We start from the raw sequence: 25,711 nt of genomic DNA, 5'->3' as shown, positions 1-25,711 counted from the left end.
CCAGGACTCATATAATTTACAACAGATCTGCAATGACAGGTTGCAACAGGGAATATTTGTTTAACATATCAAAAAATAAACTTGAACCATCTTGTAAATTTGATAAATAGACTCTCAACCAACTAATAACTTTGGAATTCATTTATCAAATACTTCAAAGATTTGGTTAATATTAATGTATTTTTAAAATCTCTTCTGTGACATCAATAGATGATCAGATTTGCATAACTTTTGCTTCTGTAAATAAAGATTCAGCCCTTTTCACCATTTGTAATGTTAACAGTTTAATCACCAACCTCTACAATTTCTTCACCTTTAGCTATTCTGTTTCAAACAAAGCCATGGCAACAAGGACACAAACATTCATTTCTTTCCTATAACGTTTACTGATTTATTATTGCTCAGGTTATAAAGGTGAACGAGTTAGGAAGAAGTAAGGAAAATGAGCCTGCTGCAGGATTAGAAAACACCACTCAGGCCATTTGACTCACAAAGGTACCTAAATCCAAATGTTTTCTTTCATTTTTGAATACCTGGTCATGGCCCATGTGTTTTAGTATGTAATTTTTCATATTATGCATTCAAATGTAACTACAGAAATGGGAATGAAGCAATTTAAGCTTGTTGAAGTTCAGTGCACTTAAAAAAGGTGGAGTCAATCTGCTTTAAGAAGTTAAGAGCCTTAACTGACAGAATACTGAAAACAAATGCTACTTCAGGAGGTGATCCATGTTTGGGTAATAGTATCAACATTTTTTGTTATTTATTCTTTCATGGGATGTGGACACCACTGTCATTTATTGCTAATAGTACTTGAATTAAATGGCCTGCTGTACCATTTCAAAGGCCAGACATAGTCAAAAGTCAACCATATTATTAGATTAGATTCCCCCCTCTTTGGCTCAACAAGTCCACACTGGCTCTGCGAAGAGTAACCCACCCAGACCCATTTCCCTCTGACTAATGCACCTAACACTTTGGGCAAATTAGCATGGCCAATTCACCTGACATGCACATCCTTGGATTTTGGGAGGAAACCAGAGCACACCCATGCAGACATGTGTAGAATGTGCAAACTCCACACAGACAGTCGCCCATGGTGGAAATCAAACCCAGGACCCTGGCGCTGTGAGGCAGCAGTGCTGCCACGGAGCCACCGTGCCACCCACAGCTCCATGTGGCTCTAGAGTTTTTTTTTCCCATTCTTCAAAACAAAAAGGTTTTAAAGATCAGACCAACAATTTCAAGCCATTGAGTTTAACTTAGTGGTGGAGAAACAGCTAGAAACAAATTATCAGGGATAGAATCACAACACTTGGAAAGTTTGGATTGATTCAGAAGAGTCAGCATGAATTTTCAAAGGGGAAATTATGTCCAAATAGCTGCCTGGAGCTTTTTGAAGATGTAACATAGAGGGGTTGATGACAGAAAGATTATTCCATAAGGTGTTTGACACAAGTGCCACACAACAGACTTGTGAGGAAAGTTAGAGGTCATGAATTAAAGTGGACAGCAGCAACAAAATTGGCTAAGGGATAAGAAAAAAAAGAGTCATGGGTAATAGGTAGTTTTGTGTCGGGCGATGTTTTGTCGTGGAGTTATTCAGGTGACAGTTTTGAAGCCCTTGCTTTTGTGATGTATGTAAGTGATTTAGATCTTAGTATGCATGGGACAATTTTAAGGTTTGCAGATGACACAAACTTGGGAGAATTATTGACTGTGAAGAGGACAGTCTAGGACTTCAAAAGGACATTGACTGTTTGGTGGAGTGGGCAGATAGACAACTGATGAAGTTCAACATGGAGACATATGAGGTGATGATGCCTTTTGGTACAAAGATAATAGAAAGACTGTTTAAAATAAAGGTTACTATTCTAAATGGTGAGCAGAGAGACCTGGTAGTACATGTACGTGTCATTAAAGGTGGCAGGACGGATGAACTGAGTTGTTGATAAAGAAAGTGCAGAAGGGCTTTACAAGACTGGTTCCTGGGATGAGAGACTTCAGTTTCAATGAACTCAATAGTCAAATGGTTTGAGGAGGTGCAGTGTCACGTCCCTGCTTTTATACTCCATGGCTGCCTGAATGCCTCTCTTTAGAAACCAAAGGATTTTATAAGCCTTCTTAACAATGTTATGGACCAGTCCCAACCCCTCGAAACATTTTTAAGCAGGTAGCCTAGACCGTAACTTTGCTATTTGTTTTTGCTAAGTGTATTGTGGATAGTCCTGGAGTGAATCAGCTGGTCCGACTGCCAAGTTTTAAGCAAACAGAATTTATTTACAAAATTGCAGAATGAAACACAAAGAACTGAAAATAGAATGCCGGATAACTTATCCTATCTAAACCCAACAGACTATCCCGACTTAATGATACTTACAACAATCCCCATAAACAGACCCCTCAGCACAAAGATTAAAAATGACACACAAAGCTTACAATTTTCAAGTCAGAGGAGAGAGTTCAGCAGCCGTTTCCACGCATCCCGTGCTGCAAATAATTCTAATCTAAACGAAGGCTAGCTACACAGCTAGATGGCCACTCCCGTTTGGTTGTCCTGGATTTTTTAAATACCTGAAGCCTTAGGCCAGAGGCATTACCTGTTAGGGGTAAACAAAAAGGCCCCACTGCACCATTCACTTTCAGACATAATGGAACCTTGGGTTATCTCGAACCTCTCTGAAAAAAAACAAGGGCAATCTAACCTTGTCAATGGAACAAGGTCATCACACCTCCCCCCCTTAAAAAAAGCATTAATATCCAAAAATGCCTTCATTTTTAAAATCCCCACAAAAAATTGATTAGTACTCTAAAACACTCATATACATTACACAGACTATAAACATGCAAACATGCACAACTACATTCGGATTCAGTCTGTGGTTCTCCCATCACCGAATGGCTCTGCTTCTCATTCAAGTCTCGACAATGCATCAGCTATTACATTTTCTCGACCTGCCACATGCACAGTTTTCAAACTGAATGGTTGTGACAACAGGCTCCATCTAAACAGTCTCGCATTTTTGTCCTTAAATTTCTCCACAAACTGCAATGGGTTATGATCAGTGTATATGATTGTCTCCGACACATTACTGGTAATATAAATACTGATATGTTGTAATGCCAAACCAAGCTCAAATTCTCCTTCTCAACTGTTGAATATTATTGCTGATGAATGTTTAGTTTCCAGGAGAAATGCCCGATAGGTCTTTCTATCTTCTCGTTTGTCTTCCTGCAAGAGCACAGCACTGACACCCACATCACTCACATCGATAGCCACCTTGAAAGGTTTTGGATAATCAGGTGTGGCTAATACCAGGGCAGTGGTCAACACAGTTTTTAGGCTGTGAAATGCCTTCTGACAGTCTGCTGTCCACTGAAGCTTCATGCTTTTGTTTAGCAATTCATTCAGTGGAGCAGCCACACTGCTAATATTCGGCACAAATGTTCAATAAAATCCTCTCAATCCCAGAAACCATAGTACTGTTCTTTTTGTCAATGATATGGGAAATTCCCAAATTACTTTCATTTTGGCATCCCGTGGGGCCATTTGTCCGTGTCCAATAACGTGGCCCAGGAAGGTGACTTGGACTTTGGCAAATTCGCTTTTAGCTAGTTTTATCACCAAGCCTGTCTTCCGAAATCGATCAAACAAGTCCAATAACTGTTGTAAATGTTCCTTCCACGAGTGACCACAAACCACCAGGTCATTGATGTATACCATACAGTTGGGTAATCTGGCAACGACCTTATGAGTCAGTCTCTGAAATGTGGCCAGAGCATTTTTCGTACCAAATGGCATGACTTTAAACTGATATAGTCCATTTGGCATTACAAAAGCTGAAATCACCTTTGCTCTCCCTGACAAAGGTACCTGCCAGAAGCCTCTGAGCAAGTCCAACTTGGAAATGTAAGTTGCTTGTCCCACCTTTTCAACACGGTCTCCCAACCGTGGAATTGGATATGCATCAGTCTTTGCAACTGCATTGAGTTTGCAATAGTCCACACATAATGGTTGGGTACCATCTGGTTTTGGCACCATGACTATGGGTGAGCTCCAGTCAACTCACTTCAATTATATTGTCTTAGAGCATGCATTCAATCTCCTTCTGAACCACTGCCAACTTTAGACAGTTATGCCTATTAGGATGTTTCTTAATCAGTACAGCACCTTCTATATGGGGCAGCATGGTTGCTCAGTGGTTAGCACTGCTGCCAAACAGTGTCAGGGACCCAAGTTCACTTCCAGCCTCGGGTGACTGTCTGTGTGGAATTTGTACATTCTCCCTGTGCCTTGTGGGTTTCCTCCCACAGTCCAAAGATGTGCAGGTTAGGTGAATTGGCCATGCTAAATTGCCCATAGTGTTAGGTGCATTAGTCAGAGTGAAATGAGTCTGGGTGGGTTAGTCTTCAGAGGGTCAGTGTGGACTTGTTGGGCCAATGGCCTGTATCCACGCTGTAGATAATCTAATATCTACATCATGCACAATTAGGTTAGTACTTCCCAGTTTATTTCCACATATCTCCCCAAATGATAGTAACAACTCTTTCAGGTCATTTCAATTTTTCTCAGGAAGGTAATTCAATAACTTATCCCAATTTTTGACAAATTCCTCATTATCCAATTTGATTTGAGGAATGTTCAATTTAGAATCCTCTGAACTTGGTTCTTCCTTCTGTGCTGTCATTATTAACACCTTCTCCTCTTGCTTTCTGTGGGCGGCACGGTGGCATAGTGGTTAGCACTGCTGCCTCACAGCGCCTGAGACCCGGGTTCAATTTCTGCCTCAGGCAACTGACTGTGTGGAATTTGCACGTTCTCCCCGTGTCTGCGTGGGTTTCCTCCCACAGTCCAAAGATGTGCTGGTCAGGTGAATTGGCCATGCTAAATTGCTCCGTAGTGTTAGGTAAGGGGTAAATGTAGGGGCATGGGTGGGTTGTGCTTCGACGGGTCGGTGTGGACTTGTTGGGCTGAAGGGCCTGTTTCCACACTGTAATGTAATCTAATCTTCCCTATCAAAATACCTTTTAAACATATTCACATGACACACTCTGTGAGATTTCTTCCTGTCTGGAGTACCTCTTAAGTAGTTCACCTCACTCAATTTCCTTTTGATTTGATAAGGTCCACTAAAACTTGCTTTGAAAGATTCACCTGTTACTGGAAGTAATACTAATGCCTTATCTCCAATAGCAAAATTGTGAAATGGTGATTTGTTGTCGGCTGTGATACTTTTAAATGGCTGTCTAGCCAACTCCCCAGCTCTATTTAATTGTTCCCTAAAATTTGACACACAGACCAAATGGGTGGAATATAAATTCTGTCTTACTAATTTCTCCTTTATCAATTTTAACGGTCCTCTCACTTCTTGCCCAAAAACTAATCCAAATGAACTGAATTTGGTCAATTCATTTGGTACATCTTTGATTGCAAAAACTACAAATGGAAACTCCCTTATCTCAATCATCTGGAATGTCCTGTCTATAAGCCCTCAACATGATCTTTAATGTTTGATGGTACCTTTCTAATGTTCTTTATGATTCTAGATGGTATGCAATATATTTGAATTGTTTTATTCCTAAGCTGTCCATAACTTCCTTGAATAGTTTAAATGTGACCCTTGATCAATTGACCCTTGATCCGACTGTATCTCTATTGGTAGTCCATATCTTGTAAAAAATGTGAGTAATTCTTCTACAATCCTTTTAGCTGTGATATTGAGTAATGGGACAGCCTCTGGAAATCCAGTTGATACATCCAATATTGTTAACAAATACTGATTTCCATTTTTTTTGAGGTAGGGGACTTATGCAATCAATTAAGACGTTTGTAAAATGTTCCTCAAATGTTCAAATAGGTATTAAAGGTTTAGGTTTTATTACTGCCTGTGGTTTTCCATTTACCTGACATGTATAACATGCCTAGAAAACTTCAACGACATCCTTTGTGAAATAAGGCCGGTAAAAATGCCTTTTTATTTTAGCTTATGTTTTACTCACTCTGAAATGATCTCAAATGGTAGCTCATGCAATACCTCCTTTCTATACCCCATTGGCAAGACAATTTGATGAATTTCTGCCCATTTCTCATCTACTTGGATATGTGATGGTCTCCATATCTTCATTCAGACATCATTTTTCAGGTAATAACACTCAGGGATCCATTCAAATTCCACCTGTGTATATGCCTTTTGCTTTAAATTTTCATCTTTCTGCTGCAACTCAATGAGTTTTACAGATCTAAAGATAGTTGCATGATTATCTATTTGCTCCTGTTTTATTTCAATCATCTATTCAAGCAAAGTCTCTGCAAATACCATTTCAGTTCCCTTATCTGTCCCTTTTGATTGTTCCTGTTTTCAACTAGTGACTTTGTGAGCTCGTTGCTACACAATCAGGGAAGATTTCCCAATAAGAGTCTTGAATTGCTTCAGTTGCTGAGTCTCCACGAGCTTTTCAATTTCAGTAGGTGGCACACCTACCAGTGCATCAGCTATATCATTCACAAGGACAAAGTATATTCATGGAGCCGAGAGTTTGTCCAGTACTCCTACCACAAATTCTCCACTCTTTTCTGGACACTCCAAACTCACTTTACATAATTGAGTGCTATTTGTCTCACCATGAATTCCTGTTATCAATATCTTTTCTGGCAATAATGTAGGAGTACATATCTCTTAGTTTTTCATCATCACAAACTGATAGGATCCTGTGTCCCTTAATATTGTAACCTCTTTACCTGCTACTCCTGGCCTATGTGAATAAACTTTACCTTTGCAGGTACATTTTCTAAGCAGATCCAGCATTTCCTCCTTAACCAACCTCTGATTAGCTTGTACAGTCTGGTGCAGCTTTCTAGCTTCCACTGTGCTTTCTGTAATTATTCCAACAAAACTCCCAGACTTGTTCTTTTTTCCTACGTCTGGTGTTTTCCTAGCCCACACTGTGATTTCATGGGGCCTACTACATGACAATGAAAACACCAGAGCTTTTTGCCTTCTTTGTCCCCTTCAAGGGTTTCCTTTTTACCCTGAGGTAAGTTATCCTTATGATCGTCACTGAGATATACCTTTCCCTTTCCACATGAGGATTTGTCTTTTCCCTAACTTCTATCCCTCATGGACTGAAATTGATTCTGGAAGCCAAACCATGTTTGATGGACCGACTCATAATCATCAACCACTTCAGCTGCTAACCTTGTTGTTTTAACTTGCTGCTCTTCCATGCTAAGCTTACCTCCAGCCTTTATCCCAATCCTTTTAAACTGACTTTGCTTTCTAAGTGTCATTTTCTGAAGCTCAAACTCTCTTTTTCTTTTCTCTTCTGCTAAAGCCATTCATTCTTTTTCTTTCTCTTCTGTTTTAATCAAACGTTTCCTTATGTCTTGCTTCTAACTCAAACTGTTTCATTTGCAATTGAATTCTTGCCATCTCTGCAGATCCAAATGGTGTTTTCAGCCAATTTAAATGCTGCACTACTGCTGAAATCACCTGATCTTTCCTCACATTATGAGGTAGCTTCAACCCCAGTTTGTCTATTACCTCCCGCAGCTTGGTCTTATTTGCCACTCGTAAAACCCCCAAGGTCACTTCTTCCAACTCCAGATCCTTCTTAGTGACTGAAAGAGCCATTGCTATCCGAACACCGTTTAAACCAACCAAATCAATACCCAAAATAAAATACGCTAACACTTACCACTCGCTGTTTAAATCCCACAAAGAGCCCCCAATCTGTTATGGACCAGGCATGATGCCTCAAAACTGGCTTAAGCAGGTAGCCCAGACCATAACTTTGCTACTTGTTTTTGGTAAGTGTACAGTGGATAGTCCCGGAGTGAATCAGCTGGTCCGACTGCCAAGTTTTAAACAAACAGAATTTATCTACAAAATTGCAGAGTGAAACACAAAGAACAGAAAACAGAATACAGGACAACTCATCCCATCCAAACCCGACAGACTATCCTGACTTAATTATGCTGTTCCAAAGACACTTGCAACAATCCCCATAAACAGACCCCTCAGCACAAAGATTAAAAATGACACAAAAAGCTTACAGGTTTCAAGTCAGAGAAGAGAGTTCAGCAGCCTTTTCCACACATCCCGTGCTGCAACGAACTCTTATCTAAACGAAGGCTAGCTACAGAGCTAGCTGGCCACTCCCCCTTGATTATATCTGATTTTTTTAAGACCTGAGGCCTTAGGCCAGAGGCCTTACGCCAGAATTGATCTTTCAGTGCTGTGGAAAGTGGGATGAAGGAAGCTTGTAAATGGTAGCTATTTGATGTGGCTGAGACAGATTGAAGCTTTAAAAAATCTCAGCATCAGCTCAGATATGAGGGGTAAACAAAAAGGCCCCACTGCGCCATTCAAACTTCAGACATGATGGAACCTTGGGTCATTTCAAACATCTCTGAAAAAAACCAAGGACAATCTAACCTTGTCAAAGGAACAAGGTCATCACAAGGGTTTCAATTCACGTGGCCATTTTTAAAGAATTATGCACAAAGTCGTACCATTGAGTCTGTATTATTTACCTGTGTTTCTTCTACCAAAATACATGACCTCACATTTCTCTGCACTGAATTTCATCTGCCAGGTGTCTGCCCATTTGGTTAAGTTGTCAATGTGCTCCTGAAGTCGCTCAGCATTCTCCTCACAATTCATTGTTCTCCTTAGCTGAGCATCAGCTGAAAATTTAGTGATTTGGCCTTCAACACTCATCTCCCAATCATTTATGTAAATCAGAAACGGCAAGAGTCCCAACACCAATCCCTGAGGAACACCGCTTTCAACTGGTCTCCAGTCTGAGAAATGCCCTTCTCTACATACCATCTGTTTCCCATCTTTTAGCCAACTTCTAATCCTTGCCGCCAAGAATCCATCAATCCCAAATATTTCTAATTTGCTACCCATACTCCCATGTGGAACTGTATCAAAGGTTTTCTGAAACTTCAAACTTCATAGAACTACCGTCATCTACTGCTTGTGTCACTTCATCAAAGAACTCAATTAAATTTGTCAGACATGACCTTACCTTGACAAAGGCACCCTGGTAGGCTAGTATTAACTTAGTTTTCACTCAGTGTATGAAGACCTATGCCTGAAACATCGATTATCCTGCTCCTCGGATGCTGCCTAACCTGCCGTGCTTTTCCAGCACCACACTCTCAACTCTGATCTCCAGCATGTGCAGTCTTCACTTCCTCCTGTCAGTTTTCCCACTACTGATATCAAGCTGACAGGTACGTAGTTTCCTAGATTATCTTTTGCTCCTTTCTTAAACAACGATATCACATTTGCAATCCTCTAGTCCCCTGGGACTAATCCTGTGTTCAGAGAAGCCTGGAAAATTTCTGTCAATGGTTCTGTGATTTGCCATCCTACCTCTAAAGGCATTAGATGGGCATATGAATAGGAAGGGTTTGGAGGGATATGGGCCGGGTGCTGGCAGGTGGGCCTAGGTTGGGTTGGGATAACTGGTCGGCATGGACGGGTTGAAGGGTCTATTTCCATGCTGCCCATGTCTATGACTCTATGACTCTTTCAGCAATTTAGGATGCATCCCATCTGGGCCTGGTGACTTCTCTTCCTGAAGTGCCAGCCTTTTCAGCAACTCTTCTTTATCTATCATTGTCCTGCTCAGTTGCTCAACACCCATATTTGGAATTGTGCTATTGTCATGACTTTCAAATTTGGCAAAGACAGAAACAAATTACATTTTTCAGGACTGTCATATCCTTTGCTTCAGTGATTGCTTATTCTGCTTTCTCCCCATAGGCCACACTAATCTTTTATTATTAATATATTTGAAGAACATTTCCCTTTTTTTCAGTCCCACCTGCCATCCTTTTCTCATGCTTCCTTTTAACTTTTCTTATTCCAGCCTTAGCCTCTCTCCTACAGTTGAGATGCTCTTCCTGATTTCTATTGCTATTATTATTCTGGGATGCATCGTATACCCCCTTTTCCTTCCTTATTTTCTCACCAATATCCTTAGTCATCAAGGGAAGTCTAGCTTTGGATGACCCACATTTTGTAGTAGTTTGTTTTTTAAATTATGAGTGGTCTGGACAGGAAGGATAGGGAGAAACTGTTTTCACTCATTAACAGATTGAGAACCAGTGTTTTGCAAAGGAGGCAAAAGCAAGATGACAAGAATAACTTTCTCACCCAGCAAGTAGTTAGAATCCGGAATGAAGTGCCTGTGTATTCAGACAGCCAGCGCAGACATAATGGACGTGATGGACCTCCTTCTTCTCAATTCTGTGACCTGTGAAGTGACATGTAGATACAAGTTGTTCCACTCCTGGCAGATGCTTGTTCCCTAGAGAGTATTAATGAACGAGATAGGCATTTACCATGATGTCTTAGTTCCAATCAGACTGATTTCAGATTCATTAGTGAATTCCAAATTTCTCCATCAAGAGCTGGTCAGCTTTAAAGCAGCTTATTAACCCTGAAAAGGCCATACAATCCATTTACTTCATCAGATCCAAGACAAATTTATAAATAAGGGATACCGATCTTTAAATGCCAGGTTCAGGATAAACTGGAACATTGTCATTTGGCTTCCATCTAGTGAATGGTAGAACATGCTCAAGTGGCTGAACGGCCTCCTCCTATTCCAGTGTTGCTATCTGGGAACAAGTGTGTTCAGAGAAGTTAGTCGCAGTTCGTAGCTGAGCGGCTGCTATAGCAGAAGCTGCTCCAGGCAACAAATCATGCTGTGAGCAGACTCCAGGCAGCTATGCCAGGGAAAATGCGTGGAAGGAATTGATCTTTCAGTGCTGTGGAAAGTGGGGTGAAGGAAGCTTATAAATGGTAGCTATTTGATGTGGCTGAGACAGATTGAAGCTTTAAAAAATCTCAGCATCAGCTCAGTGATAAAAGCTGAAACCATGCTGGCTTTTAGACACTTGTGAGCAATCTCAGGAGTACTGAGGAACTTAGACTCTGCGGAAGAGATTGTACTACCAAGATGCGTAGTCAATGAGGCAGACCAGATCAAAGAAGTTTATGAGGGAGTTCTGAAACCAGATCTTTGAAGGCAAAAAAATGACAATCACGTGTCAAAGCTTTGATGAAATTTGCTTATTCACAGTGTCACTGTTGTCTGAGTGGGTTGCAAGAACAGCTTGTGAGATCTGTATTAACTACATCTGCTACTTGATGTGCTCTTTAATGTGTTAGGCCACAATGAATACATGAACTCATATTTATCTGATAATTCTTCATGTTAGTGTGTAAGCTGCTTAAATATTCTGAATTGTTACACTTTACTAACCTTGAAAAGTAAAGATATGTTTGTTTGTTTAAAAAATGTGGAACTATGTGGCTTTATTCTTTCAGTAAGTACTTGGTGTAGTGATTATAATGAGGTCAGCTAGCATAGAATATGAGTTCCCTGATTGGGGCTGTTAATCTGGTCCAATCAGGGCGCTCCAGCTGACATATAAACAGGTAGTGTTAGAGATGCTGACTCTGAATGAGGCAGTTCTAAAGTCAAGGTCTGTTCATCTATTAATAAAGGGTACCTTGGTGATTGATACCAGTGAAATTATTTCATCCAGGATCCAAACTTTGCTTTCGACAAAAAGGAAGGTACTTGTCGGTAATCAGTTCATAACATTCATGGCGTGGTCTTATCCAGGATCATAACAAAAGTCAGGGACGGTCATTAACTTATTTTATTCTGGAGACATCAAATTTGTTGTCATCCAATTACAGGATGCAAAATTCAACTCCTCACAACTGTTTTTATTGACTCTTTTAGTGGCACTCTAACAATGGCACCTGTGTCATGAGTGCAAAGATGGAGCGTCTACTGAGTTTGTGGAGAGTTGGCAGACTGTAACGGCAGTCAGTGTGTAACATTAATTTAACATCAGTATTGCCATTTGCAAGCATAAAGCTCTAGCAAAGCTATTTTTCAAACACACGCCTCTGAACAGAGCCAGTGGCAGGAGTGTTCACCCTAAACAGATCTATGGAAAGGGATCATCAACTACTTGCCTAGTTGCTTATTGGCTTCTGATGGCTGATATTGCAAATGCTATAGAATTTTTTAATCTGAGAATTATTTTAAAGTTGACAGAGAATGGAATGTGATGCTGGAATTTTCCCTGACTTCATGGGTTTTGTGTAACACATATGCTCCCAGATTTGGGTGAAGTAGCAGGCATTTCCCTTGGGCCAGAGTATGATGCCTTAGTCGAGTTGATCCATGGGACTTCGTAGCCTCCTGTGGATAGATCACATCTCTCTAGCTCCAACAATAATACATCCAGTACAGCATCGGTCTAACAAGGTGACCAAGTAATTCATTCTCCTTCCAGCCCAGAATTTCCCACAAGCATTTCAGGATGTATTCACTTTTAAGGCTGACTTTGTATTCCAGGCCAGCTTTAAGTGAATCTTGCCTCTTACAAAGCTGGTCCCCCTGCTGAGGAGTGCAGCTACTCAACTGAGTATTTAGCTCTGGCTGCGTGCAGCAATCATGCAAATTAACAGGCAGGCATGTAGTTGGCGGGTTTCCCGTGGTGGATGCAATGGTGAAGATTAATCATTCATTGCGATCGCTGTGCACATTTTCATGGACGATCAATTTTTTTCCTGTGTGGAGTAAAACACAGGGGGAGGCCGTTTGGCCCATTGCAGTTTTGCTTATCATGGCAAGAGCTTTCCAACGGAATCCCATGCTCCAGCTTCATCCCCATAACTCTGCAAATGAGTTCCCTTCAGTAACACGCACACCAGACGGGGGGCAGTGGACAACGATTAGGTTCAGGAATCTTGCTTTTCCTTCAGTTTGTTTCATCAAGTATTCTCACCATTCTTATCCTGACTGAGATTCACAAACACAATATGAACTAGCAACTGAATCTGCCACCTTAATGATATCTAAAAATCTTACAATCCATCATGCCATTCTGGATAAAGGAGAAGGGTCTAGGGCTGATTTTCCAGGAATTCCGCTCTGCACTCAGAGGTGTGGCATCTGGGCCACATCTGATTTGGTCCAGAATTATTTTGATACTCTCCCAAGTTCTGGGGATGGAGTAGTTCTAATACTTCCTCAGCTTGCACCAGGAGAGTTGCGAAATAGGTGCCATTCCTGAAAGCTCAGCAGGACCTTGACGTAACAACCAGCCAATTGCACGGATGAAGGCAGTGATCCCCAGCGGTTTGAGGTTTGAAAAGAAATGCATCAATGCATACTGGAAATGTAAAGGGGAAAAACTTTTCCAAGCTGTTCCCTCCATCTATCGATTTTGGGGTGGTTAACCATGCTTACAATCAACTATGAGAAAGTGAGGACTGCAAATGCTGGAGATCAGAGTTGATAGTGTGGTGCTGGAAAAGCACAGCACGTCAGGCAGCATCCAAGGAGCAGGAGAATCAACGTTTTGGGCATAAGCTCTTCATCAGAATGAATGAAGTCAACTATCTGAAATATAGCTTCAACAGGGACAAAAACCAGGTATACTAACCAGGGTAGGCTAAGATCATCACCAGAATTTCCTCAAAGTTGGCAATGGAAGAAGGGGGCTGGATATTAAAGTCACCTATGTCCAGTAAACAACCTGGACCATCTGAGTTGCTCCTTCCTTGTTTATTCTTTGGGAACTTCCTTGGTGTGGTTTAGGGATGAACATGACCTGGAACATTTCTTAAACTCCTGAAAGACATTTATGAGGTGCAGTTAGAGAATTTGTATGATTTAGACAGTCGATTACAATTCTGAAGTAACACTCTTTAAGTTTCCAACTGATGGAATGCACTGCCACCTAATGGACAGCAGAAAAAAATGGACAACATCCTGATTAAATAATAAAGGAATGAAATATGTGTTACATCGAATTGTGGAATGAAAAAATAGTTACAGCACCGAAGAAGCTCATTTGGCCCATTGAGTTATGCGCTTGCTCTCTTTAAAGAAAACTTTATGAGCTCACTCTCCATTTGGCAGCATAAGATAAAAGTGAAATGTTTCACTATATCTTCTATCATTCCATTGTGTTTGTAAATGAAGGAATAAAGAGGTTTTTTGAAGAATGTATCTTCTTTCAATGTTTAACTGAGGTGATTTTATCCCTGATAATTAACAGTTATCTTATCATTAATATCTAAGAAACATCTGTAGTAAACACAGAATAAACGATAGAAATACACAAGAAGTTAGTCAGCACCTGCCAGAATAAAATAAGAAGACACTTGAGGGGAAGCATTACATTGGAATTAATTGGTTCAGAGTGGGAAAATTCCTTCACAAATTTAACTAAAATGAGAAGAAGTGAGTATATCAGTAGGTGGAGACCAAAAGTTTAAATGTGTTAACTGTTTTAATAAGTTTGCAATGAGCAGATTTAAAAGCTTATTGACAGATGCAGTTGTCTCCCATTTTATTAGTCATCCGTGCAAAATAAGCTGTGTTTCTCTATATATTCCACCATGTCCCTGCTTCCACCATGTGTCCCCCACACAATTTTAATTTCCATTGTTTACTCTATCTATGTCCTCCTCTCAAAGTATCTCTTATTGGTACCTCTGCAATTTCAATGCTGTACTCTATGACTCTATGACTTATTCTGTTCGTAAGACTCAAAATAATATATGTTGTGTGAGAAATGAGTGGGAGAGGATAAAAGAGGTGGATCTATCTATCGTGGTGGAGTGATACCATGAACCACAAGATTAAAAATCACATGACATCAGGTTATAGTCCAATATATCAGGCAACCAGTTGGGGAGGATGCATAGGATACAAAATTTATAAGTAAAAGATCAAAGTGTCATACAACTGATGCGAAGCATTAGACAAACCCAGATGGCTGTTAAGTCTTTAATCACTTAGAATGGGGATGCAGATTCCGATTGATTAATGCATAAATCCCAGAATTTCTTTCAATTCTCTGCCCCAAGATAACTTAAGGTTTTATCAGTATATAAAAAAATGGAACATCTCAGATCACACAATGTATTAAAAATGTGAGGTTAGAGTCTGTCTCTACCCCAACCTGGAATCAGACTGGGTTCATTTCCAAAGCAGGAATTTATAAAACATCACATTGACTGACTGCGTACAGATTGTGTGCTTTTTGGACAAAATAGAATGTATCTGCAAATACAAATCTGCAAATGGTAAATTCACACCATCGACGTATATGTGTGTGTGTCTGCATGTGAGGGGGAGAGAGAGAGAGAGAGAGAGAGAGAGAGAGTACTTGTGTGTGTGTGTGTGTATCTGTATGAGAAAGAGCATGTGTACAAGAGTGGGTCCATGTGAGTGTGTTTGTGTGTGAGAGTGTATGTGTATGTGTGCTTGTGTGCGAGAAAGTTTGGTGTGGTGGGGTCACCTATAGTGTGACATGAACCCAAGAAAACAGCTGATTGTTGAAGGGGTTTGATGAGTATTTACGATCTTTAAAGTAAAAGTAAAGTCTTAAGTTCATGCTTAGACTTCTAGTTATTTTCGCTCTTTTTCTTAAAAATTGCGTGTGAAGCATAAGATTGATACTGGTGTGAAAAGAGATTAATAACAATAAAACACAAAGCACAAGAAGATTAGAGTAATAAACTAATAATTGCTCCTGGAACTAGTCTCCCCCTCAGATTAGGTCATTCACATTAGCTCTGTGGTCATAGGACAATGGAGTGTGATTGCACATGGAGCAGATATGGACACCCTGCAGGGGTTTGGGTGGGTGGGGGTTTGGGGAATGTTGAGGGAAGGGGTAGTACTAAGGATAATCTTCAAGAATCCTTAGATTTTGTAAAAGTGAGTGCTACATTATACTAAGCCACAATTTTTGTTTCCAGGTGGGTGCACGGAAGCAGGAGAATGGCTTGCCGCTGTGAACTCGATCTTTGAAACTGGTTAACTCAGCTTAGCATTTCGATGTGAAAGGGTTTGTAGGCTGGTCTGAAAACCAGGACGGTGACGCAAGAAGACCTGAAGAAGAAGCCTAGTGTGGCACATATTATAACTGGCCTGGGGTTTCTGGCACTCTGTTCAAATTTGAAATATAAGTATTAAATCATAAAACATCCCTTCTGCAATCACACAATAGGTGCCATTTATGCCAAATCATCTGCTGACTTCTCTCAGGTCTCCATACCTTCCCAGTCCAAGTAGCCATCCCTTGGCTCTTTGTAGCCTTTATGTCAACTCATGCTAACCCATACACTCCCCAACCTTCCTTTCCTCTTTCATCTACCATGCTAATTAAGCAAGTATCCGCCAAGGGCAATACACTGATGAGAAAAAAATGATGTAAGTGTATTAAAAACTTGCACTCCTTTGAAAAGTAGCACTCTCAGTCATAAAAGTACCTTACCATTTGGCAAACCCCAACTTCTAATTCAGCAACCTCCACACTGAAAAGATAGGCAAAGATAGGCAGCTATCTTCAAAGCTGAGGGTGTGGAGCTGGCAATTCTCCCATCTCTGTGCACCGGATCCAAGAACAAAAAATCATAGCCTCAAAGTCTCCTGGAGTAACCTTCTACCAAAGCAATTTATCAGAGCTTTGTCCCTTAATCTTTGAAGCAAATGTGTACCTTGTGAGCTGAAATGCAGGTTTTCCATCAACAGGAAGCTAATGGTGGCTCAGTGGTTAGCACTGCTGCCTCACAGCGCCAGGGACCCCGATTTGATTCCAGCCTCTGGCAACTGTCTGTGTGGAGTTTGCACATTCTCCCCATGTCTGCGTGGGTTTCCTCCAGGTGTTCCGGTTTCCTCCCACAGTCCAAAGATGTGCAGGTCAGGTGAATTGGCCATGCTAAATTGCCCAAAGAGTTCGGTGCTTTAGTCAGAGGGAAATGGGTCTGGGTGGGTTAGTCTTCAGAGGGTCGGTGTGGACTTGTTGGACCAAAGGGCCTGTTTCCACACTGTAGGGAATCTAATCTAATAGAATCCAAATATTTCAGTACGATACGAGAGGAAAGGCAAACTTCCCTATTTCATGGACTTTTTGTAGTTAAAGGAAAAAGTTGCATTTTTGTAAAATGTGATTGTGATCTTTGTTTTTCTGAGAAACGCTTTCAATGTTTATGAGAACATATGCAAATTTAAACAGATCCATTCCACGCCTCACAGCATCGTTTGTGGTTTTTGTTGAAATGCAGGGAAATCTGATGCATAATTTGTGCACTGCAGGTTCCATAAATAAGAGGAATGGTCAGATATTATTTTAATGTTGTTGATTCAGGGAAAACTATTAGCTCGGACATCAGAGGAATTCCTTGCAATTCTTCAAATAGGACAATGAGATCTTCTCTATACAACTGCTAGGGCAAGTGAGGTCTCAATTTAGCATCTTAATTGAAAGGTAGCATCGCTAATGTGCAGCAAAAATGCATTGAAATGCAACTTAAATTATGCGTGGTCAAGACTTTGGAGTGTCACTTGAACTTAAATACTTTCTGACTAAAGGAAGAGACAACTATTAAGCATTTGGAGAATCACAGAATCCCTACAATATAGAAAGAGGCCATTTGGCCCATCAAGTCTGTACTTTTCCTCCATAGAGCATACCACCCAGACTCAGTCCCCCCACCCAATACATATAACCTGGCATTTACCATGGTTAATCTACCTAGTCTGCATTTCTCTGAACTCAATGGGGAGATTTATCATGACCAGTCCACCCAACCTGTACATCTTTGGACTGTAGGAGGAGACTGGAGCACCCAGAGGAAACCCACACAGACACGGGGAGAACGTGCAAACTCAACACAGACAGCCGCCCGAGGCTGGAGTCGAGCCTGGCTGCCCACTAATAACTGTGGCTAATCACTGAGCCACCATGCCTTCCAAAAAAAAGCTTATTGCTGTCACCAAGTCAACAGTATTATCACAACAAACAAAGATAGCTGAATCACAGAGACGCCCACTTAACAGCCTCATGCCAACACAGCTGGTATGAACCCAAGACAAATAGAGGAATTGTTACACAGAAAACACGCAAAGCAAACCCATTTCAGCTGAATCCCTGGTTCAGGGCCCTGGCATCAAGAAGTGGGGAGGCTGCAGAAAGTTACCACATCCCTCCACCCTCACATCTTCCTCTCCTCTCTACAATTTATATCCTGCCCTCATTTCACTGACGCCAGGGTTTCTTGATGGTCCTGGGCCTCTCCCTAGTTGCATTGCTGGCAGCTGCCATCACTACCTCTGACCCAACCTGCAAGTTGCCAGCCTCTGATTACCTGGCAGCTCCCCCGTGGGTGGAATTTTCTCAGGAAGGCTCACCTCTGGCCTTTTTCAATTTCAATACATTTGAATACATAAAGGAGGCTCCCACCAGCTCTCTGGCCAGATCGTAAGACCCCTCGTCACCTCAATTAAATACCACCCAAGATGTTTTTGACAGTGCTCATATCCTGCATTTCATCTTTTGTGCATTGAAGTCTCATGAAGTAAATCCATCATCCCAGCCATTAACTGTTGTTGCCATCAGTTCCTTGAAATCTGGTTTCCTGGGCTGTAGGATCTGAGCCATAAGTATACATCTCTCCTTCAAGAGCAGACAGTGCACAATGCCAAGGAACACCAGGCTACATCTGGTATTTGACATCCCATGAAGAAGAATTAATGGCTCTAATTGACTTCTACTCTAGCCTGGCAGTTGAAATGGAAGTGAAGATATTTGTACCCTGAGTAAGCAATTTTTTTTCATGTTACAACGCACTATTCAATGCCTAGCACCTTGCTTATATCTACAAAGTAGTCAATTATGACAGAGGTCTGCTCAAGCGTGCCACAGTTAACTACACTGCTAAATCACTGCAGCTGTTACAGGCTAGGCTACAGCAGAGAAAGATGCTGAAGACCAAGATTAGCAGTTCCGAGGGGATACAGAAAGCATAGATAAGCACCCAGAAACCTAAGGAAAACTGTAGAAATATTTGGTACCAGTGGAGAGGCTAATGAGTGCATCACATACTCAGTGTTACCTCGCACTCCTCCAGAAGAACACTCTGTTAACATTCTGTTTTGGCACCTGTGTGCCCGAGAGCTCATGTCACAGGTTTGACACGTGTCATGTTCATCACAGAACTCCCTCAATGAAGTACTGTTTCTATTATGCTAAGCTTTTGCAGTAGCCGAGGACTTCATCTGTTGCAAAGGATATGTCGGTGTCCCTAAGTGCTGATGTTATAATTCACGGTATGAGATGAAGGCTTTGAGGAGTATTGGTTTCATATTGATCAATGAGACTTGGTGAGATACAACCATTGTTTGATGGGCTGAAATTTTCAAATAGCAATATTGTGAATGTGATGAGAGGAATGCATAGAACATAGAACATAGAACATAGAACATAGAACATAGAACAATACAGCACAGAACAGGCCCTTCGGCCCACGATGTTGTGCCGAACTTCTAACCTAGATTAAGCACCCATCCATGTACCTATCCAAATGCCGCTTAAAGGTCGCCAATGATTCTGACTCTGCCACTCCCACGGGCAGCGCATTCCATGCCCCAACCACTCTCTGGGTAAAGAACCCACCCCTGACATCTCCCCTATACCTTCCACCCTTCACCTTAAATTTATGTCCCCTTGTAACACTCTGTTGTACCCGGGAAAAACGTTTCTGACTGTCTACTCTATCTATTCCCCTGATTATCTTATAAACCTCTATCAAGTCACCCCTCATCCTTCGCCGTTCCAACGAGAAAAGGCCGAGAACTCTCAACCTATCCTCGTACGACCTACTCTCCATTCCAGGCAAATGCACTGATAATCAAGCCCACTATCCTACAATCTTACCCTAATTTGGGTGAGAATATAGGGGACATGGTTAGCACGTTTTCCAATGATACCTAAATTGGTGGTATAGTGGACAGAGAAGAAGGTTATCTAAGAGTATAACAGGATCTACATCAGTGGGGCCAGTGGGTCAAGGAGTGGCAGATAAAGTTTAATTTAGATAAAATTACTTACAGTGTGGAAACAGGCCCTTTGGCCCAACAAGTCCACACTGACCCTCCGAAGAGCAACCACCCAGACCCATTCCCCTACCCCTACATTTACATCTTCACCTAATACTACAGCCAATTTAGCATGGCCAATTCACCTAACTGCACATTATTGGACTGTGGGAGGAAACCAGAGCACCCAGAGGAAACCCACACAGGCACGGGTAGAATGTGCTAACTCCACACAGACAGTTGCCTGAGGCGGGAATTGAACCCAGGTTTCTAGCACTGTGAGGCAGCAGTGCTAACCACTGTGCCACCATGCCGCCCACGATGTTGCACTTTGGTAAGACAAATCAGGGCAGTACTTATACAGTTAATGGGGAGTCTTGTCAAATATAGAGCCCAAGGGATACAGGTGCATAGTTCTTTAAAAGTAACATCACAGGTAGACAGGGGGTGGTGAAAAAGGTTTACAGCATGCTTGCTTTCATCCATCAGATTATTGAGTACAGATGTTGAGATGCCTTGTTACAGCTGTACAAGACATCAGTAAGGCCACATTAGGCGTACTATGTACAATTCTGGGTGCCCTGCTGTAGGAAGGATGTTGTTAAAACTGAAAAGGGTGCAAAAAGGATTTACAGGGATGATACCGAGACAGGAAGGCTTGAGTTGTAAGGAGAGGCTGGACAGACTGGGACATTTTTTCCCTGAAGCGTAGGAAACTAAAGGGTGACCTTTGAGAGGTTTATAAAATCAAAAAGAGCATAGACAAGGTGAATAGCCAAGGTCTTTTTTCCTGTGTTGGGAAGTCCAAAACTACAGGGCGTAGGTTTACAGTAAGAGGGGAAAGATTTAAATGGACCTGAGGGGCAACTTTTTGACACAGAGGGTTGTGCATGCATGAAACGAGCTGCCAGAGGAAGTGGTAGAGGGAGGTACAGTTACAACATTTAAAATATACATATATAGGAATGGTTTAAAGAGATATGGGCCAAACGCAGGCAAATGGGACTCTTCCGTTTAGGAAACCTGGTCGGCATGGATGAGTTAGGCTGAAGGGTCCTATCACTCTATTACTCTAAAACCAAGTGGCAAATGCTTGTTAGCATCTAAACTATGGTCTGGCAATCGAAATGGGTGGCACAGTAGTTAGCACTGCTGCCTCACACTGCCAGAGAACTGGGTTCAATTCCCACCTCAGGCAACTGTCTGTGTGGAGTTAGCACATTCTCCCCGTGTCTGCGTGGGTGTCCTCCAGATGCTCCGGTTTCCTCCCACAGTCCAAAAGATGTGCAGGTTAGGTGAATTGGCTATGCTAAATTGCCCATAGTGTTAGGTGTAGGGGAATGGGTCTGGGTGGGTTGCTCTTCGGAGGGTCGGTGTGGACTTGGTGGGCCAAAGGGCCTGTTTCCACACTGTAAGTAATCTAATCTAACTTGATGCCCTTAATCATAAGCACAATCACACAACACAAAAAGGCACCAGTCTCTGCAGAGATGGTATTTTATTTCGAAAGTCAGAAGGACAAAACATCGTTGTTGGCTCAGGGTCTGAAGACAAAAGACAGAATGAGATGAGTTCTCCTGGTCCACTGGGGTTTTTAACAATGAAATTGAAATACTGACTGCTGTAGACTGATAGAGGAACATCAGTTCTGATTGCAATCAACCTGGATCCAAGTGTTTGGAAAGTTCAAGTTTTCAATCTTTACAAGGCAACCAGAATCATTGTTATTTGGAAACTTTACCATATTCTCAGAAATGACTATTGAGAAAAGGAGAGAGTTTTGCAACTTCTGAGGTGCCTTCCTTACTGCCTACTTAGGTCAGTAAAATACAAAACTGCATCTTGAATGATGTCCCTCAACATTAGCATGGAGATGCCATTGTCTTTTCATAAAGGTTTTCCAGTCACTTAATGACCATAAATCCCTCTTCTTACATCCTTGAATGTTTTGCTTGCTTTCCTCAAAAGTTACCTACTTTTTCTGGAAAAAGTCAGTGGCTTACAGCATACTTCATTTGACTTCATTCCATGTGTAATAATCATGGGTGATGTTATTACTGATTAAGGCAGGTAAAAACAATGACTGTAGATGCTGGAAACCAGATTCTGGATTAGTGGTGCTGGAAAAGCACAGCAGTTCAGGCAGCATCCGAGGAGCAGTAAAATCGACGTTTTGGACAAAAGCCCTTCATCAGGAATAAGGGCAGAGAGGCTGAAGCGTGGAGAGATAAGCTAGAGGAGGGTGGGGGTGGGGAGAAAGTAGCATAGAGTACAATAGGTGAGTGGGGGAGGGGATGAAGGTAATAGGTCGGGGGCGGGGGAGGGTGGAGTGGATAGGTGGAAAAGAAGCTAGGCAGGTAGGACAAGTCATGGGGACAGTGCTGAATTAGAAGCTTGGAACTAGGATGAGGTGGGGGAAGGGTAAATGAGGAAACTGTTGAAGTCCACATTGATGCCCTGGGGTTGAAGTGTTCCGAGGTGGAAGATGAGGCGTTCTTCCTCCAGGCGTCTGGTGGTGAGGGAGCAGTGGTGAAGGAGGCCCAGGACCTCCATGTCCTCAGCAGAGTGGGAGGGGGAGTTGAAATGTTGGGTCACGGGGCGGTGTGGTTGATTGGTGCAGGTGTCCCGGAGATGTTCCCTAAAGCGCTCTGCTAGGAGGCGTCCAGTCTCCCCAATGCAGAGGAGACCGCATCGGGAGCAACGGATACAATAAAAACTTCAACTTCTAGTCCCCTTTCAGCAATGAAAAGAGCAATGAAAGTTTTAAAATCTGATGCAATCCAGACATTCTTACGGTCTTTTAGGAGAAAGTGAGGACTGCAGATGCTGGAGACCAGAGTTGAAAAATGTGGTGCTGGAAAAACACAGCAGGCCAGGCAGCATCCGAGGAGCAGGAGAATCGACGTTTCGGGCATAAGCCCTTCTTCAGGAATGAGGCTGGTGTGCCAGGCGGGCTGAGATAAAAGGTAGGGGGGAGGGAATTTGGGGGAGAGGCGCTGGGAATACAATAGGTGGAAGGAGGTGAGGGTGAGGGTGATAGGCCGGAGAGGTCAGGAAGAAGATTGCAGGTCAAGAGGGCAGTGCTGAATCCGGGGGTTGGGACTGAGATAGGTGGGGGGAGGGGAAATGACGAAGCTGGAGAAATCTACATTCATCCTTTGCGGTTGGAGGGTTCCTAGACAGAAGATGAGGTGCTCTTCCTCGTGAGGTGTCGTGTGGTCAGGGTCTGGCGATGGAGGAGGCCAAGGACCTGCATGTCCTTGGCGGAGTGGGAGGGGGAGTTAAAGTGTTCAGCCACGGGGCGGTTGGGTTGGTTGGTGTGGGTGTCCCTGAAATGTTCCGCAAGTAGGCGGCCTGTCTCCCTGATGTAGAGGAGACCACATCGGGTGCAGCGGATACAGTAAATGATTTGTGTGGAGGTGCAGGTGAATTTGCAACAGATATGGAAGGATCCATTGGGGCCTTGGAGGGAGGTGAGGGGGGAGGTGTGGGCGCAAGTTTTGCATTTCTTGCGATTGCAGTGGAAGGTGCCGGAAGTGGAGGTTGGGTTGGTGGGGGGTATGGACCTGACGAGGGAGTCGCGGAGGGAGTGGTCTCTCCCGAACGCTGATAGGGGAGGGGAGGGAAATATATCTCTGGTGGTGGGGTCTGTTTGGAGGTGGCGGAAATGACGGAGGATGATACGATGTATCTAGAGGTTGGTGGGGTGGTAGGTGAGGACCAGTGGGGTTCTGTCCTGGTGGCGATTGAAGGGGCGGGGCTCAAGGGTGGAGGAGAGGGAAGTGGAGGAGATGCGGTGGAGGGCATCGTCGACCACGTCGGAGGGAAATTGCGGTCATTGAAGAAGGAGACCATTTGGGTTGTTCGGTAGTGGAATTGGTCCTCCTGGGTGCAGATGTGGTGGAGGCGAAGGAATTAGGAATATGGGATGGCATTTTTACAGGGGGCAGAGTGGGAGGAGGTGTAGTCTAGGGAGCTGTGGGAGTCGGTTGGTTTGTCGTAAATGTCTGTGTTGAGTTGGTCGCCCGAGATAGAAATGGAGAGGACTAGGAAGGGGAGGGAGGAGTCTGAGATGGTCCAGGGCAGAGGAGATGACCTCAGGGTTGCAGTGAGAGAGAGACTTACTGAATTCTTGTGGAGAGAGGAGGAGAACTTCTTCAAGGTAGGCATCCTTGCAAGATGATTCGCAGTAAGGTTAAAATCAACTCGGCAAAAGTGAGGACTGCAGATGCTGGAAACCAGAGTTTAGATCAGAGTGGTGCTGGAAAAGCACAGCAGGTCAGGCAGCATCCGAGGAGCAGGAAGATCAATGTTTTGGGCAAAAGCCCTTCATCAGGAATGGAGGCAGGGAGCCTCCAGGGTGGAGAGATAAATGAGGGGGGGGGGTGGGGGGGTGGTTGGGGAAAAGGTAGAAAAGTGTACAATAGGTGAATAGGGGTGGGGATGGAGGGGATAGGTCAAAGAGGAGGGTGGGGGAAGGTAACAATGAGTACAATAGGTGAATGGGGGTGGGGATGGAGGGGATAGGTCAAAGAGGAGGGTGGGGGAAGGTAACAATGAGTACAATAGGTGAATGGGGGTGGGGATGGAGGGGATAGGTCAAAGAGGAGGGTGGGGGAAGGTAACAATGAGTACAATAGGTGAATGGGGGTGGGGATGAAGGTGATAGGTCACAGGGGAGGGTGGAGAGGATAGGTGGTGGTACAAGTGCTGGGAAATAGGACTAAATTAGGTTAGGATTTCTGGTCAGCATGGACAAGTTTCCATGCTCTACGTCTCTATGACTATGACTCTATGTGTTAATGTAACAATCCTCCAGCAAGAAATGTCATGGGGCATATGACTCACAAATATTTCTAGGCACCCACATGGCTTTCTTGTCTTTAGTTTAAAGTATTGCAGAACTTTTGGTTAACGTGTCAAGTAAAAACAGATTTCTACTGACATTTCTGTTCTGTATCAAAATCCAGAAAGGAACAGTTAAGGTTCTTTGCATTCTGTCAATGCATTCTTTCTGAACAAATCTTCTTCAGCATTAATTATAATGAACTACAGGAGAGCTAGGGTGTAATACCTATCATGAGGTATAATATTATGCTGATAAAAATTGGCAGATCAACCCAAAAGCAATGAGGTGTGAAGAATGACTTAAGAGATCAGGGATTAACCTTCACACATCAGCCCAAAGCAATCCTTATAAGCATCAACCATGGACATTTCAATAGGCAGAATAGATAGTGGCTCCGTCAACTTATCCAATCTGTTCAGTGCCAGTAATTTCATGGTACTTTAGTTGAGTGGAGTTTAAATGAGTCTTCCCACATTTCTAATGCAATGCTTACAGGTAATTAACTTACACTGAAGAAAGACAAAATTTGTAAATTATTCTTAATGCTCACTGGCTCAAATCTGTTTATTTGAAGATTGTACCAGTGAAAGAAAAAGCTCAGGTCATTATTTATTAAAGCAAACTTTATCATCAAAAATGAGGAATCAAAGTAAAACACTAGAATGCGAGTCAATGTCAAACTCTAAATTTGATTGTAGAACTAAGTATGGAGAACGATGGTTCAATAATGCATGACATACCATGATGAGCTGCAGGGATCAATCTAATTCTATGAAAGGAAACCAACCAGAAATGAGTAATGTGCGTTACAAAGAAGGATTGATCAGTTTTGCTTGATTTAATTTTGGAAGGGTAGAAAATGAGAACAAATTTGCAGAATGCTCCAGAGCTGATGAAAAGAGTTGGAGGACTTGCTCCCTCCCC

This window comes from Chiloscyllium punctatum, chromosome 11 (assembly GCF_047496795.1).
Source record: "Chiloscyllium punctatum isolate Juve2018m chromosome 11, sChiPun1.3, whole genome shotgun sequence".
NCBI classification, from domain to species: Eukaryota; Metazoa; Chordata; class Chondrichthyes; order Orectolobiformes; family Hemiscylliidae; genus Chiloscyllium; species Chiloscyllium punctatum.
The sequence above is the reverse complement of the archived record's forward strand: the minus strand, read 5'-3'. Positions refer to the sequence as shown.